The sequence below is a fragment of the Camelus bactrianus genome, chromosome 21, assembly GCF_048773025.1.
Source record: "Camelus bactrianus isolate YW-2024 breed Bactrian camel chromosome 21, ASM4877302v1, whole genome shotgun sequence".
NCBI lineage: Eukaryota > Metazoa > Chordata > Mammalia > Artiodactyla > Camelidae > Camelus > Camelus bactrianus.
The window spans coordinates 22,023,436-22,041,295 of NC_133559.1; the positions used below are offsets into that span (position 1 = coordinate 22,023,436).

At 47.7% G+C, this 17,860-nt stretch overlaps 1 protein-coding gene across 1 annotated transcript in view; it reads right to left on the reverse strand.

The window, feature by feature from the left end:
- The window catches only part of KIAA0040 (KIAA0040 ortholog), a 29,960-nt gene extending 18,370 nt beyond the window's left edge, over positions 1-11,590 (reverse strand). The window contains exon 1 of the mRNA XM_010954892.3: positions 11,335-11,590. The gene's annotated coding sequence lies outside the window, so the exon portion shown is untranslated. The remainder of the gene's footprint in view (positions 1-11,334) is intronic.
- Positions 11,591-17,860: the final 6,270 nt, after the last annotated feature.

Genomic DNA, 17,860 nt, shown 5'->3' on the forward strand with positions numbered 1-17,860 from the left:
TGGGGCCTCACACAAGCTTCTTTATCTCCCCCCAGTCCCACCCCAGTACCTCCCAGTCTCCTGGCCTTGATTCATTTAGTCCCAGCTGAAATGTCATCCCCCCTTGGGAGACGTTCCCTGACCTCATTATGGGTAGAGCCCCTGCCCTGTGTCTGTCACTGTCCCTCTACTGTTACCACGGCCCACAACCTGCTTTAGGGTCATTGTTTTATTTAGTCATCTTTCTTCCTTTCTGGACAGAATCTGTTCCCATCACAGCATCCCCAGTATCTGGGACATGTTTTGCTCCTGGAAAATAGTTGCTGAATTAATGAATGAACATCTGTATGGAGGAGGAACCTGAGGTTCACTGAAATTAAAGGAGTTGCCCCAGGTCTCTCAGACAATCAAGGGAGACGTGGCAGTTCTTCCACCCCTAAATGTCCAGTGCTCAGTCCGCTCTGCCACGCTGGTTTCTGGGTTCACACACAGCATCAGCATTACGGCCAGATAGAAGATACTCAGGGGAAAAAAAATACCCACTAACTGGAATTTCAGTATTCTGGGTTTGGAGAACTCTTTTCAGCCTGGGCTCAGCATATCAGATGCCAGATATTCTGGGGCATTCCAGACTACAGGCACACTCTGCAGGCCTCGTTTGGTGACTGGCTACTTTTGAATCTCCAGTGAGGCTGTCAGTGCCAAGAAACAGAGGTGACAGCAGTGAGACCTGACTCCCAAGATTGCTGGCCTCAGACGGATGCAGGCCTTTGCCTCGCGGGGAGCCATATTGAATGTGATTATATCACTTGAAAGTGAGGCTATCGCCATGTTGTTGGAAAGCCCTGACTGGCTGTGTTCCTGACACGTTTTGGTTTCACGAATTGGTATCATTCCATTTGGTAATTTCCGGTTGTCAAGCCGATGGAATAGAGTATGTGTGTGTGGCACTCAGCGCCTCACTGCCTCACTGCTGTTGCTGCCAAAAGCTCTCCCTGTTTTTTTTTTTCCCCCAGAGGGAGAAGCTCCCTATGCTGGGGTTTTTCTTCCTTCCCTGAGCCTGGGTTGTTGACACAAAGGAGGCCAAGAACTGCCATCTCCCCTCTCTACAGCACAGCTGCAGGTAATTCAGTGCATCTCTGTTGAGTGCCTACTGTGCGCACAAGGACCTTTTCTCTTTCTCCCAGATAATGCTGCCTAGCAACAAGTAGAAACCTGCCAACTACCTGAGTAAAGGGCTCCAAGTTGACCTAAAGACATAGACTGTAAAGTCAAGGAATTGATTTTTTGCCAGGAAGTGAATCAGCACAGGGGAACTATAAAGCATGACTAGTTAAGTGTCCCAAGGGAAATGCAAGCACGTGGTTATGGCAGCAGCAAGGAGGAAGTTCTTCATTGCAATGAGGAATCTAGGCAGGGCTTCAAGGAGGGTGTGATGTGAGCTGGCTCCTGGTGGGGGAATGGGATGATTAAGTGCGGTGAGGATGAGCATGAAGGGATCCCAGGCTGCTTTAAGAAAGCACAGCTGGCTCAGAGAAAGAATCCAATCAAGGTGGCTCCGGCACCAGGCCCAGATCTGGGGACTTCACATCTCCCCTTGTTACCATGGCAACACTCAAATAGCTTACTCCAGGCGGGCCCTCTCCCAGCCAGTGGCTCTAATCCATGGCATTCCAGGGACAGCCTGGCCCATGGAGAGGGTTCCTCAAGGCTGTGGCCTGAGGAGGAGGGCGGCTACTGGGAAGCTTTGCCTCCCTCCTTACCTGTTAGGACTTGAATGTCCAAGGACGGGGCAGGAGGTGACTGGCAATGCCCTGGGCCAAGGACCTTCAGGGGATGTTTTCCACGTTTGACCGTGAAAGCAGATTATTATGTAAGAAAACTTAAGTGGATAGTGAATTTTCTGCCTCCTTCCCTCCCAACTCCAAACACACTTCATTCCTTTGTATATTCCTAAATTTGGTGATAATCTTGAATTCAAATCTGGGGCCATGAGGGTAACCAAAGCTGGTTCCAACTGGCACAAGTTCAAAGGGATCTGTCTCTCTCTTACATATAAACACACACACAGAGACTCTGCCTAACATGTAAAAATACTGTTAACGTTTAGCACAGGGTTTGTGGAAACCAAATGATATATATGTACACACACATATATATATATACTATATATACGCACACACACGTGTATATATATATATACATGAATATGTGTGTGTATGTCTGTGTGCATATATATATATATATATATACATATATATAGTGTATATATGTGTGTGTGTGTGTATATATATATATTTATTATATATATAGTGCAAGAAGGGCAAACCTAGGTCACTGGTTGCAAACTGGAAGCCCACAAGGTAGATGTGACCAGCGAAGAGAAGTTGTTTGAGCCACAGCTTCCGGCGCACATAGCATGTCCTCCCTAAATTCCCACACTGCTTGTTACTCTGTTAGGTGGACCAGCTCAGGCCAGAGGCTGCCCCTCCCCCATTCGCTAGCTCTCTGACCTTGGAGAGTCCCTTTACCTCTTGATGCCTCAGTTCCCTCAACTATAAAGGAAGAATAAGAGTAGACTCTAGCCACTGAATTATTGTGGAAATCAGGGGCAGGGTGTGGAAATCTGTATCGTGTGGTTAAAGCAGCTCCTGGCACAGAGTAAGTGTTCTGTAAATGTGAGCTTATCTGTCAGGTCCTGTGGGGGTTGAGCTTCTGACCCCCCCTAAGATCTGATGGTGGGGAGGTCAAGGATGCAGAAGGAACATGGTATTTGATGACTCTTGTGTGGAGCATGGAAAGATGCCTTTGGTTAACTCTCCAGCGAGGGATGCTCAGGCCTGTAAAACTGAGGCAAAGGTTGCCCTGTGTACAGCCCCCACCAGCTAGCGGAAGAGAAAGGAAGATTCAGTGGCCTGGGTTTTTTTTTTTTTTTTTTTTCTGGAATTGTGGGTTACATAGAGATCATCATGGTTGAAAATGTCCGTCCCTCTCTCCTACCTCAGCTCCCTGGAGATGCGTGAAGTTATTGTGGGAGACTTGTGTGATTCTTCTTGGACACTGTGGCACAGATGCATTTCACATCTGCTGTCCCACTCGACTGTAAACTATTTGAGAGCTTCTTTCTCTAGGAATCCCCAGGCTTCGTTCAGTGTTGGCACATAGCAGATGCTCAACAAATGCTTGTCGCTTGGTTGGTGAACTGACTGATTATGGGATGGACAAGACCCAGAGTTAACAGCATCTGTGTGAGGCTAAATGGTACTGCCTCCAGGCCAGGGTGCCCACGTTCACCCCTGGTACCTGCGCCCTCACATCTCCACAATCTTTGCACAGGCTTCCACAGGGCCAGGTCACAGGCAGTATAACAGGGCAGGGCGATAACAGGTGGAGGCGACCAGGACTTGGGTGTGTGCAGATCAAGAAGGCCTTGCAGTGGGTTGAGCTTTCACAGTTGGGGTAGGAGCCCCGAGCAGCAGCTTATGGCTTTGGCAAGCAGGTCAGAGCCTGGAAAGCCAGCTGCGCAGGGAGGGAGCAGGTGTCAGGGGATGCTGAGAGCGGCACCGCCCAGAGCCTGGGCAGTGGGTGGGGAGATGGTGGCACCAGCGAGCCCAGGACAGGCTCTAATCCCAGGGAGGAGGCTGTTCCTCACACTCTGGGCCAGGGGGCAGGACTGCAGCTAAGGGCTTGTAGGCTCCTCGGCACAGGAGGCCTGCAGGTGGGATCTATGCCTGTTTTTGTTTTGTTTTTTTTTAAATTCCCTGCAGCCTCCAGTATGGTGTTAGGCACGCACAAAGATGTTTAGGAAGTGTGTATGGAAAAATATTAACTACCATATATAAAATAGATAACCAACAAAATCTTACTGTATAGCACAGGGAACTACATTCAATACCTTGTAATGGCCTATAATGAAAAAGAATATGAAAAGAAATATATACATATATATGTATAACTGAATCACTATGTTGCACACGAGAAATTAACACAACATTATAAACCGACTCTACTTCAATAAAAAAAATGCGCAGCTAGAGCCAGGCTGGGACAAATTCTGCCTTCTAAAGCAAGCCAGCAGGGCTCCAAAGAGTTTTTACAATTCTCCTTTTGCAGACAGGAGCTGAGCGTCAACACCAAAGGTAAGTGATGGTACCAGATCTCACTGAAAATCTGTGGGAAAGAGGAGCGAGAACTACCAACTGGGAGAGTCTAGACCTTCCCGTGAGGTCTCTGCTTCTTGCACCTGCTGACTGAGGTGATCTGCCTCAGATGCGGGATAGCCTCAAGCTAGGAGCCCCTGAGGCAACAACACAACCTTGAGATGAAATGGAGACATTATTCTGGAAAGTGGTTTACCAGTTCATTCCATTTCTGTTTTAGGATCCCAGGTCCCCGTACAGACTCCTCACCTGGGAGTGAAGCACCAGTAAATGCTGAGACACGAATGAACCTTGAAAACATTATGCTAAAGGAAAGAAGGGCATACCATGTATAATTCCATTTATATGAAATATCAGAATAGACCAATCCATGGAGACAGAATGCAGATGGGTGGTTGCCAGGGCATGAACGAGGGAGCAATGGGAGGTGCCTGCTTAATGGGCCTGGGGGTTCATTCTGCAGTGATGGAAGTGTCTCAGCACCAGATGGAGGTGGTGGTTCTACAGCACCGTGAGGGTCCTAAATGCCTTGAAAATGGTTAATTTTATATCTTGTGAATTTCACCTGTGGGAGGAGATAATGCAAAATTTCTTGAAAGCTGATACATGGTAGGTAAATGGAAAAGAATAATATGGTTGCCATTATTAATGGTTTAAAAAGTATAACGTCATTGATTAACTTGTTAGCGTGTAGTCAGTCCTTCACTCCAGTACCAAGTGTTGAATGACCATGTACCTCAGTGGTTTAAGTATTCCTTAAAATGAAGGAATAATATTTTTTTAAAACCACTGAAAATGTATTCCTGGAAAATGTCAGTCAGGTGCATTGAACCTTCTTCCCCCTCGTATCCCATGTTCTGTGACTGTGTCCCCTCCCCTTGTCCCAGACAGGGTGGAGGAAATGCAGTGTCTGTCTGGAAATGAGATGTTCTTTCCACATCCAGCTTTGGAAACCTGGGCCTGCCATCCTTTAAAAACACAGTAAAAACCAGCTCTTTGCTCTGAGGGGTCAATAATATCTTCGTGCAAAACTACAAAGAGCGCAGTGGTTGGAAATCAGCAAGTGTCCTAAGGCACACGGCGCACTGTTGCTTTTTTTTTTTTCTGAACCAGAGAAAGCTTTGGGCCAAACATCCCACAGGGTCTGACTTACTAATTTGGAAACTTGGAGCGCCCTGAGTAAGCAGGTCACATCTGAGTGGTGCGCTGTGCCAATGTGCTCCCCTCTCCCTGGGGAGGTTTCGCTATGGGATGGGGTGGGGGCACCCATGTGATGAGTCTGGAGGTTTTAATCTAGGCCATGGCCATGCTGCGCGGGCTACTCAGCAGATTGTCGGCCTTGGGCGGGAGCGAACATTTCAGATCAGGAGTGGAAGGTGGAGCGAGGGGAGGGAGGGTGGAAGCCATCAGTCACTTACAAGCAAGGAGCTTGACAGATGGGGTAAGCCTGCAGGGTTGGCCCTGAGAGTGGTCTGTCCCCTTCCAGCCTTGCCGCTTCTCCCCAGCAGAACGTTGCGTAAACAACCGTGATGCAGCCTGGTGGGCGGGAGGCAGCAGTGGCGGTCATTTTTGTGTGCCTCAAATTCTTAGCCCCAGAATTCAACAAATGGCCACTGAGAACCTAGTGTGCACACTACAGGTTCATGGGAGCCTAGAATAGTTGGATGGACATTTGTTTGCTCCTAGTCTGCGATCATTGGGAAGGTCACTTTGACCCCAGCATTAGTTCTTGGGTGATTTCGGGCCAGTGCGCCAGAGTGGCTGTTAGGAGCCTCCAGGCTATGGCCGGGACCTTTACAGCCGGGGGGCTTTTGAAAGCTGGCATTTTGTCCTGTTGGAGCTGAAACCTCAAGCAAAAGGGCCCAGACTCAGGAACTTATTTGGGGTGAGGTGGGAATACTTGCGTGCAGCACTTCTCCCTCTCATATAAGGTGGCCACGGCCACATTTAGGGTAAGACCCAGCGTGTTCACTGTGTGCCCTTCTGTTCCCATAACACTAAAGCTAACTAAACTTCCCAATTTCCCCTGCTTCTTCCTCTGCCCTCAATCCCCAGCCTCCTCACCCATGTCTAAACCTGGGTACTCCCCACTTTTCCTTCTCAGGACAACTTGAAGACTGAGTACTATAACATACAACTATCCTGACTGCTATTATATTTTTCCCTTCTCTTCTGCCAATTTTCCTTTATGATTTGCCTGGAAAACTAAAAGAAATGGCTGATGGGCTTTCCTTAAGGCTTGAAATTAGGCTTGTATTTGAAGAGAATAGAAGTCAACTGCAAAACATCCTAAAAGGAGGGAGTTATAGACAGCCAAGGGCAAGGCTTACAAACACAGTCTTCAAATTTGATGAAGAAACATGGCAATGATTAGGTTTTCTTTCACTTCTTAGCAACAAATTCCATGGAGCAGTTTGCTTAGAAGCGTGGGAGTAAGTCTCTTCCCATGGCCAAGATTCAGTTTGGACACTGCCTTGGCCCCTTGGGAGTTGCCCTAAGAAAGGAATCTTGTGTTTGTGTGGAGTTCATTTTGGAACTCAGCTACTCTCGCCTGGTCTCCACTAAAGGTCCACTCATGTCCCCAGGTGGTGCTCTGTTCAGCTGGCTTGGGCTGATGTGGGGGAAAAGTCAGATACCTGAGCTGGTCTGTGGCCCTGGGGATTGCCTATCCAAGAATTTGCAGTAGGTTTTCTTTTTGCTGCTTGAAGAGGGAGAAAGTCTGTCTGCCACTGTTGTATCTTACTGTGCTTGTGATGGTCTCATGAGCTCCTGTGATTCACTTAGAGCCTTTCTCAGTGAATGGTAAGTGTGTATCATATTTGATGTGTAATGCGCACCCACCCACTGGTATGGAAACAGTTTAATGACAAGTTTCATGAAACACTAAATGGGTTTTGGTTCATTAAGGCACCCAGTTCTGTTTCTCTTCTTGAGGGATCTTTGGGAATTCTTGAGAAAAGTAAGGATTGATGTGGAGGAAACAGAGGAATGAGTGCGGCGTGGAGATTGCCTTAAAGGATATCTGCCCACATTTCTTGAAGATCTGCTCTTGGTTCTCCCTGAAGGCCACTCAGGCAAGATGTAGTCTTCAAGTATAGTCTTTTCATTTTGCCTTTCTGCCAGCATTTGAATGTCTGTGCATGTCTCTGTGTGTGAGGCACAGATGGTCCAGGTGACAAAAACCCTGGAGAGTGTTCACTACTCCTGAACTAGGATTCTGGTCCCTTCACTAGCCAGCTGTTGACCCGGGCACACACTTCACTCCCTGAACCTTAGTTTGCTCATCTGTGAAGTGAGGGGGAGGAGCTGGCTTATTTCTACGGTGTTTTTCCATTTGAAGTCTCTACGTCTGTGGTTACTTCCTTTTCTTCATCAACAACCAGCCCCTATCAGAAGTCTGTTTACTTGAAAGTTTTGATGTTGGCATAAAGTTTGAGCTTCACTGGGTTGGAATATGTCAGGCTTCTCTGGTTGGGACAGAGGAAAACCAGAGACATCTAAGCCAGCAAAAGATGCTCACTTAGGAGTTTGAGATCTGCAGATACTAACAGCCATATATAAAGTAGATGAACAACACATTTCTACTGTTTATCACAGGGAACTATATTTAATATCTCATAGTAACCTATAATGAAAAAGAATGTGGAAAGGAATGTATGTACACTTATGACTGAAACATTATGCTGTACACCAGAAATTGACACAACATTGTAAATTGACTATACTTCAATGCGCACCCACCCACTGGTCTGGAAACAAAAATAAAACAAATTTAAAAAGATGCTCAGATTCAGGGTCACTGAAGGTTCAACTGGCACATTGGTGAGAATTAGGAAAAAAGTGGCCCCCTCCCCAGGTGGATTTGGCTGCAAATGGGGTGCATGCATGGCCTAGCAAGGGGAATCCTGGCTGCTTTCAGCCCTGTGAGCTCCCAGGAGCCCTCGTGCAGTGCTCAACCTACAAAAGCTTTAGTGGAGCATTCCCTTCTTTGGTCAATGGCCTCGCTAGGTAAGGAGTAAAAAGAAAAGTGGCCAGGATAGATGCCCGCCAGTGCTCTGACAGAAGGGGACTTCTGTAACTTAAAATATTTCACGCAGTTAAAAAGCTGCAAGTCCAGGCATAAGATTCTGCCCAGATCCTACACCTACACAGTCCATCTGATTCAGCAGGAAGGATTAGTAGTAATAATAATAAAACACCTTACATTTTTATAGAACCTTACAATTTATGTAGCACATTAAATGTACTTTCTTTTTCAGTTTGATTCTGATTCTAACCATTGCCCTGGTGCATTATAATTATCCCCATTTTAAATATAAGGGAAATGAAGCTGAGAGATTCAAAGACTTGTTCAAGGGCAGCTAATAAGTGATTAAGGCAAAAACTGAACCCATGTCTGTCTAGTTCCAAGTTCAAGGTTTTTTTAATTCCACACCCGGTCACATAAGATCCTGATCCAGACACTGGCAGCCAGACCGAAAGGACCATTCTACAGAGGTTTAGAATTAGTCTGAGAAAGCTGTCCTTCTTGTTTTAAAGAAGGAAGGCCTCTCCCACACAGGTGCAATGACTAGACTTGCAGTATGAGTTCTAGAGAGGTCCTGACAGATCTTTAAAGCATTCGTTTCTCACATGGAGGAGGGATTCCTGGGGATTTATTTGTTCAGTTAAATGCATCTGTAGTACCACCTGTGCCATTAACCCAGGGTTCTCGGCAACATTTTAGGTAGCATCCTGCAAGGCACCGGGGAGAGCCTTGGGAGTCTGGAGAGAGTCATCTGTATGATATGAAGAGAATATCTGTAGGCCATTACTGACAAATCCAAGACTCTTCAGCGTCAGCGGGGTCTCACTGGTAGTGTAACACAGGCCTTTTTAGCTTCCTTCAGCGCTGCTTTTATGTGCAGCATCTGGGATAGTTAAACTGGAGCAGCTTCTGCTTGTCCTTGGGCCCCAGAGTATACCCACTCCTTGTATACCCACTGCCTCCCATGTATCTCCACCTGGACATCTCCTGTGTACATCCAACTTAAACGTGTCTGAAGTGTTCATCACCTTCTCCCACAGTCTGCTTCCCAAGCCCACTCCTTCCCTAGTTCATGTGATTCCCATGGCAAGCATCACAATGCATCCCCCTCCATCCACAGCTCAGCACCTTATAATCCTCTGCTCCGCTCACTGCTCCCTAGCCACGTTCACCTGGTCACCAGGTGCCTTTGAGTCTACTTCCTAAACACCATTAAACTCCATGCCCTTTCCTCAGTTCCCTCTGCCATTATCTTAATTGAGGGCCTCCTTATCTCTCTTCTCCATCTCTCCAAGCCAGCCTCCATCTGGCCATTAGTTCTCTCGCCAAACACAAATCTGACCATACCCTTTCCCTGCTTAAAAATAAAAAATAACTTCCCACTGCGACAGGAAAGAGCTCACTCTTCTTTGTAGCGGGGGGGGGGGATCCCTGTTACGTGCACTCCCCCCAACCCGCCACTGACTTTGCTGACACTCCTTCCTCTGCCTGAAACACCCTTTCCCCAGGAACACCTGATCATTTTCAACACCTGCTCATCCATCACATCTGCAGGTAATTCCTGGGGGAGTTACTCACTCCCTCCTCTGGAATGTTTCAGCGCCCCATAGTTACTGCTGTGATGAGCTTTACTATTCTGAACTATACTTTATTTCTCTACCTCATTTACCAGACTGTAGGTCCTCAAAGGCAGCAACTGTATTTTCTTTGGACTCCAAGGTCCTGGCATGCTGCCTGGCACACAGTGGGTACAGTAACTCTGAAATGAATGGATGGGATAGATGTACATCCCTCTGACGAAATCAGTAACTCGGATTGTTGAGTGTTCCTTAGTCTCTTGGGGTTGGTCTTCAGGGAAAAGGGCAGAAATCATCGTTGCTTTATTCCACAGGCTAAATATTAACAAAATCTGGAGGCTGGAGAAACACTTATTTTGCAATGCATTTCTTTCCTAAAGCTGTATTTGGGGTGGGGATGGGGAGCCAGAATTTCAGATGAAGGACTTGATCAGATTTTTTTAGTATAGCTGCCATCCCAGCCTAGCACCAGGCAAAATGTAGGCACATCAGACTAAGAGGTTGATGGTAAGATCCTTGCTGAATTCTCTGGTGGAACTCTCAAACCATTTTGTATAGGTTAGGAACAACCTAGTGTCAATGCTACAAGTCCAGCTCCTTATAACCCAAGGCTCTTCCATTATCCAATAGGACTTCAGAATGAGGCTCCCTTAAAATTAGCTTCAGGTTCTTATGGACTTCAGCTGAGTGAATGAAAAGCAACAGCTTTGGAAGGAAAGTGCTCCTCTGATGCTCATGTGCACCTCCCTTCCTCATTCAGCAGAATCCGTGGAGCAGCTCTGCAAGGTAGCCAGCGTATGGGCTGCCAGCGTCCTCTGTGAAGTGAGGGCAGCGCTTGTCTGCTTCAGTTTCCCTTTCGGTTAGGCAGGACGCTGTTCCCACTAGCTGATGTCTACAGTTTATTTAACTCTATTATTGCATAATGTATTCCTGTGAAGCTCTTCAAAATACTAGGGAAACAGGTCTCATTGTGTCCTCCATTCTGCCTTCATGGGTGGGGTGGGGGCTGGGAGTGGGACCGCTTAGAGAGGCAGGGAAGTTAGGAAGCAGTCTGTGTCACAGCTGATCTCCCCCAAGGCTCCGGGAATAGTAGGCAGGTTCCCATCCCACCCCTGGCTCCAGGCCATGTTTTTGTTGTGGCCAGTTTCTTAGCCCCTTAGACAATTTGGCTTCACCTGGAATAATTCAGAAACGTCTGAGCCAAGGATGCTTTTGGAGGGTCTCAACCCTTGGCTTTTTCAGTAGCAAACAGAACGGCCCTCTGTCCCTTTCAAGCGTCTCCTACGGCAGCTGTTGTCAGCCAGAGGCAGGGAACTCCACCCCAAAACCTGCCAGGAGCCCATGTGGACTCAGCACAGAAGCAGATGTCAGGCTGCTGAGAATCCCTACAAAGAATGGAAACGCTGGAAGTGAAGTTGTGAAGGGGCAAGAGGCTATTTGGAAACAATTCTTAAATCTCTCTTATCTCTGGGGCTGGTCTCATCCTTCTAAGGAAAGAAGTGAGTGGGAAGTCCCCTTGCAAACTTAGGCAGATTAAAATCAAGTTTTTAAAACACACACACACAACAACCACAAAAGTCTTGAGACTCACCTTTGAGTCTACCGGAGGGCTTCCTGCAGGCGCGGTCGCCCAGGGGTCCGCCGGGTGCTGCCGGCGAGACAGCGATCTGGCGCAGGGGCGAGGTCCCGATGTCTCGTCGGAAGCCCCTGGAAGTACTGCGCGGTCCAGGCCTGGGTGCAGGGTCAGCGGGGACCGCCCCGCGCCGCGCGTACCTGCCGCCGGCTGCGAGAAAGGCGCCCTCTGTGTTCCCTGCCCTCTCGCTGGCTGACGCCTCGCATTTTTGAGGTTTCACTCCAACTCCGTCCTGCCCCTGATGTCAGAGGCTCGACTTCCTGAATCAGACTCACTCCCTCTCCCGCTCCCTGGGCTCGGCCCAAACTTTCCTCCCCGGGGCCCGCAGAGGCCGGGTGCCCTTGGACTTGGGCGCACACTGCCCAGCCAGACGCACCTTCCCACCCTCGCGGTCTTCCCGCCAGTTACCCCCTCCCCGACCCCGCCCTTACGTGTGGGTGCCCCGTCGTCCCGGAGCACGCCTCCTGCAGGGCGCAGCCTCTCGCTCTCCTGCCTGCGGCGCCAGTCCCCAGTCGCTTTCACAGGCGCACTGAAGTTCCCAGGGACGGGAGCCCTAAACCGAGGAAAGTCGGTTTAAGTGAAAACAGCCCAGCCCTTCCTAATAGAGCAGCCTTCTTGGAAAGGAGGTGGAAGGTGTTGGAGAGGGAGGCCATGGGGCATATTGGGTGGAGGCTCCAGTGCTTTATCTGAGCAAAGGAAACGGGCTCCCCTGGTCATCGCTGTGTGCACCGAGGGGTGCACGCAACACCTCAGAAAAGCCTTTGCCGGGCTCACTGGAGGTGATAAGGAACACTGTGCACCAGCAGGAGTTGTCGGAAGCAGAGATGGAGGGGAAACTGCCTTCATAAAGTCCTCAGAGGTGCTTCCCCTCTCATCCTCAGTTGCCTTACATCCACTTTTTACTCAGGTCGTGGGTCAAGTTTCCAGCACCTGGAAAGCTAGGAAATGAAAGAGCTGCGCCACGCCACGTGGGATGGAGGACTTCAGACACAATGTTTCTGATGACCCAGGGCAGGGAGCTTGCTCACTGTCTCCAAGGTTACTGTGTGTGTAGGGAGAGGGGGGTGATGACAGAACCTGGCCCTGGGATGTCTAGGGGCTCCTTGGAGGTCTTTCCATGACACGGACTCGAGATGCTGCCCCCTTGACTGTTTTTGCCAAGTGCCCAGGTGCTGAGCTGTGTCTTGCCCTCCTTCCACCTACCGTGCTTGAGTGCCAGTGTCCTTTGGCCTCTGCGTGTGGGCATTCAAATGACTGGTGCAGCCAGCTGTTTCAACTGAGGAACAAGAGATCTGTTTCTGTTAGTGCAGGAGAAACTAAATGACTAAGTTGAAAGACCAAAGAGAAAACCCAGCCCTCTAGTCAGAAATGCCAGGGATGATTAAGGAAAGAGAAAAAATAGTTTTCCTCTAATGGCTCTAATGGAAGTTAGATGAGACCCTCTTCCCAGAAACCCAGGTGGAGGGAAATCAGTCTGAATTTGAACAAGAAGAGGGGAAAGGTGGGTCCCAGAAGCAGGTGGGCTAACAGGTGGCCAGGTAGGGCCAGCAGAGGTTGGAAGATCGGGCTGGAGGGACTGCTTGGAAGTGTCTAGGCTGAGGGGCTTCACTCAGCACATGCGCTTACTGAGCTGCAAAGTCTTCAATCTGTAGTCCCACTTTGGCCCTACACCTGTCTACCCGTGTAGGGTTGGTTCCTCTCACACTCTTGGAGCTTAAAGCCAGAGTCTAACAGAGCCCTGAGGAAGGGGTGGGTTTGGGTCAGCGGCAGAGGGAGGCCTTGAATGCTGACATGAAGATTGGGGAACAGAGATGTCCTTCCTTGCTGAGGACACTCGGCACTGTGCCAGGGCTTTGCGCATAACTTACCATTTAGCCGTTCACAACGCAGTTAGGAGATGTAGTATCATCCTTGTTTTACAGATGAGGAAACTGAGGTTCAGAGTAGCTTCCTCAAAGTCACATAACTAATGGTGAAGCCTGGCCCCTCAGTCCATCTACTGGATCGTCAAGTAGAGGAGGAATTCACCTTCTGTGAAGGAATTCCACACGTGAGCGGGGATAACTTTCAGGCCTGACATGAGGCCTGTTGAGGGGAGGTTACAGAAGAGGCTTTCATGGAAATCTAGAGCAGCATCACAGATAGGCTGTGGCCTCAGCGACAAGTTTTAGGGTTGCTTTTAAGAGAGAACAAGATGAAACTAAACAAGAGAAATTGAGGTAGTTGACTTGAGCTTAGGGCTTAACAGACGTGGCTATCAATGGCGGAAAGAAAACTGGAGGCCTGTCCACAAGGCAGTATCTCTGTGATGTCTTAGTAAATGGGGAAGGCCAGTAGCTTCAGCGGCAGAGAAAGCAGGAGGCAAGATGGCGGATCTGCTCACCCGGGCTTACCAAGGCTGCAGAGTCTGTTGAGGGACTGGCATTAATAGGAAGAAGCAATGATGGCAGAAGTAAAGGAGTGGGCGTCCAGCCAGGGCATTCTCACTCTGGGTGGATGATGCATCCCTTATGAGAAAGCAGGTTAGTGCTCCCACCTACTATTTTATTCTCTTGGCAGTGAAATCCCAATGCTGATGACATCATGGATGGCCCTAGGCACCTGCGGTGCTTTATCCTCATTATTTTTCATGTTTTTGGTAAAGACACTTAGGAGTGGTCAGGAGGTTAGTGGGCTCTAAATGGAGTGAAACAGAGCATTAACATCTAATTAAAAAAAATAGCCAAAATAAGCAGATCTGTGAACTGAGACTGGAGATTTGAGTGACTACACCCTGCTCACTCTAGCACCTGCTAAGCTTTGGTTTCACATCAATATGTTGGGGGCAAATGTGTTACTTCCCTCTCAGGGTGCTGTGAGAATCAAGGGGGTATTTAATATAGAACCATAGCCTGTTATGAAGGCCAGGACTAACCACACTTGCTTTTCTTTCTTGAAAATGCCCCATTTCAGACAAGTTGACCCACACTCTTGGCCAGCATCTGTCCACCTTGTGCTGCCTGCAGACACTTTTCCATCAGTTTGCAAACTCCCTAAGTCTAGAAGCTGTGTCGAATATAATGTGTTGGCACCCAGGACAGTGCTGTCCCCAAGTGGGCATATTCTTCAGGGATGGAAAATATTAAATTGAGAACATTATCTTACCGTCGCCTTAAACTGTGGTATATTCTTGCCTGCGACACTTGGGAGAGGGTCTAGAAGTGTACACGGGCTACAGAAAGTCCCTTAGTGGCAGCCTGGGTGCTTTAGGAGCCTCCTGGAAGGCAGAAGGGCTGTTGACAGGGTGCAGACTGTTAGAAGGAGATGCTCAGCCTATAAGTGGTGCGGATAAGATGAGTACAGGCTTGTTCACTGGATCTTGAAACGTAGCAGCGCCTTGGAACCACGAGGGAGGCAAATTCAGGACAAGTCAGCGGAAATACTACACCGTGCGGCAGGTAATGAATTTATGGGATGGATTCTCTCCCGGAGGTGGCGCAAGCTGGCACCATAAATGGATTCCAGAAGGGTTTGGACAGACACGTGGATGGCAGAGCCATAAAGGAGCACTGCAGGAAGCTGAGATACACTTCATGTGGTCGGAAGTTCAGGGCGCCCAGCAGGCGTGTGTGTACATGTGGTCTTTGTAGACAAGAGTCCTGGCCTGGATTTGAGCCAATGGGCATCACCAAGCCTATCTCCCTAATTCTACTGTCTCTGTGGCCTTGGCCTCATGAAGGTAGCAAAACCTTGTTCTTTTTACCTTAGCCAAGTATTTTCAGCCGATACTGTCTTTTATTTTTAGTCTCATGCATGTTCAGTTTTAGCAGGTTACCCCCAAACCAGCGAGTTTTCCAGCTAAATTACAGCCATTCTAAGAAAGTGCTTCCTCCCTGCCCCACCTCTGCCCACTTCTCACACTTGCCCACCCCTTACTGCCTTTTTCAAATGCATTGCTTTTTCATTTTGGCTTTGGATTTCTAAACAGATTTTTGTGAGCCCGTTTCATACCAGTTATTATATTTATCTCTTGCAATTAGATTTCTGTTCCCTAAACTGTCTAATTCTGACATAAATTACTCTAATTGCAAAAGCTCCTCTAAAAAGAGCAGTGACAGTACACTTTTCCCGGGAGCTCTTTTTCATGCCCCATCCAGCATGTCTTCAGTGCTACATCAGGCATGCCAGGGAAAATGTTACTTTTATGACTGGAGCTCCAAATCTTGGCCTTGGGGGAAGCTTAGGAAACTCTGAAGTGCCTCCTCTGGTAAGCCCCATGTCTCCCCCCAAACCCGTGTCCGTCTGCTCCAAGTGCTCTGTGCTCTCTCTAGTGCTCCTGTAAGTAAGTTCTAGAGACGGAGCCCCGCTCCCAGCAGCGGGGCTGGTGAGAGGTTGGTGCTGGCTTGGAAGGCCCTTTGTTTATACCTCTGGAGCATGAAGGGGCTCAGTTTTCATTTTCTGTTTCTGTCACACAGCATTAACCCCCCACTCCCCACCCCCGCATCGTTGTGTCTTGAAAGCAGTTTTTTTCCAGCGCTGTCCTGGCTTAGCGCACATGTAAACAAAGGGACACGGAGTTCCATTTTCTGGCGGAGGTCTCGGGGTGGGTCAAGAGAGCCCCACAGAATTCTCTTCTCGCCTCTTTGTGGCTCCCCTTGTCTTCTGCTCTTGGTTTATGGATTGATTTCTTGAGTGAGCCCATTGTGCGGGTTTTATATAGCATTTCCTCAGACGAGGTAGAACATTGCTTGTCACTTGGTCAGAGAGACATCTGGAAAACCCCAGCCCACCCTGCCTGGCATGTTCATTCTGGAAGAAGTTGTTGTGAAGGCCGGAATTGTTTATTCCCTTTGCCCTGAGGGCCCACAAAGTAATGTGCCTTTGAAATTTGCTTCCTTAACTAGTTCAGTGACTCAGAACATCAATGTTGCTGCAAACTTCCTTTCCCTAGGCTGCCTCTTTCATGACAGGTAAAAGGAAGGGCTGACAAAACCATAAAATAATGAGCTAGCCTTCATTTACTAAGTTGCACAAGTACACTCACCCTCTCCCTTTGTTTTAACTGCCATTGACTGATTGCTTTCTATGTGCCAGGCGGCTTTTGCATATTACCTTTAAATTTCTAACACCACGAGATACTATTATATCTATCTAATAGATGAGGAGACTGAGATTTGGAAAGTTTAAAAAATTTTTCAAAGATCAGGTAAATGGTAGAAGGCAGAGATTCCAATAAATAGTTAGAAACACATTCATTCAGCACATATATATTCCAGGTACCATGAAAACATGAGATACATAAAAATGGATGAGACTCCAGTCTGGTGGAGCTTACGCTAGAGTCAGGTTTCCACCTAGAACTTTCTGAATTCAGAGCTCCCTAGCAGTGGAGCTTAGTCAACTGGACAGGTTTGGGAAGCAGCCTCTGTGCCCGTGGGATGCACTCAAATTAGCTGATTTGGGGGTGACAAGGACAACAGTAATAACACCTGGAGCTTGCACATAAATCTCAGTTTACAAAGACATTTCAAGTGTATTATTTAATTTAACCCAACGTTTGTTAGAAGGGCAGAGTAGTTGAGAGGCTGGGGCTTGAAGAGGCTGGTTGCCCATAGTGGTTGCATAATTGGACCACAACTAAGGTGTTCTGGCTCTTAAGCCAGTGGTCTCTATGTTATTGTATGCAGGATGAACAATACATTCCAGGAACGTCTCGTGGTGGGATATAGACCTACTGGTGTCTGAAAGTATCCAGAAGCAAAGGTGATCTCAAGCAGTATCTGGATGTCAGCCTTGGAGGAGATTCCAGCACTTGGAATCACCTGGTGCTTCTCACACTTTTCCACCAGAGTATTCCTAAAAAGCAGGACATTTTTGCTTTAGGAAGACATTATTTAATATATTACAGCTTCATATACACTTAACATACTTTTCCATTTACCTCTGTAGTTGTGGGCACCCTAGTTTGAGAAACATAGGATCAGATGACATACAAAACTTTAAATTAGAGTTGTGCTCTAACCATTAGAACTGTGCTCTAACCAACTGAGCTAATCAGTATACCCCAGTGGAATTTCTTCCATCCATCTACCACTAGCAAATATTCATGGAGAAGCTCCAGTAACCTCTGCAGCGTGCCAGGTAGTCACTATGATATGGCCCTTAAAGAATTTACAATTTAATGTGCAACTGATCCATGAAATGATTAACAGATAGTAGAATACTGTTTATAATGAATGAAGCACTCAATTTCATAACTTGGATTTAAAGGCAGTCAGGACCAGAGTACTTGAGGAAACCTTTCTGATAGAGGTAGGTTGGTCACAGTGTAGGAGGTGCAGAAGATTTTGAAGATGAGGAAAGAGAGTGAAAGGTTTCTAAGTTGGGTACAACATGAAGGGATAAACATGGTAGAACTTTTTTGTAAAGGACATTACTTATTTGATTATCCTTTCTTAATCTCACACTCGCTCTCTAGAGCAAAAAACTAGAGAAAGACTCAAAA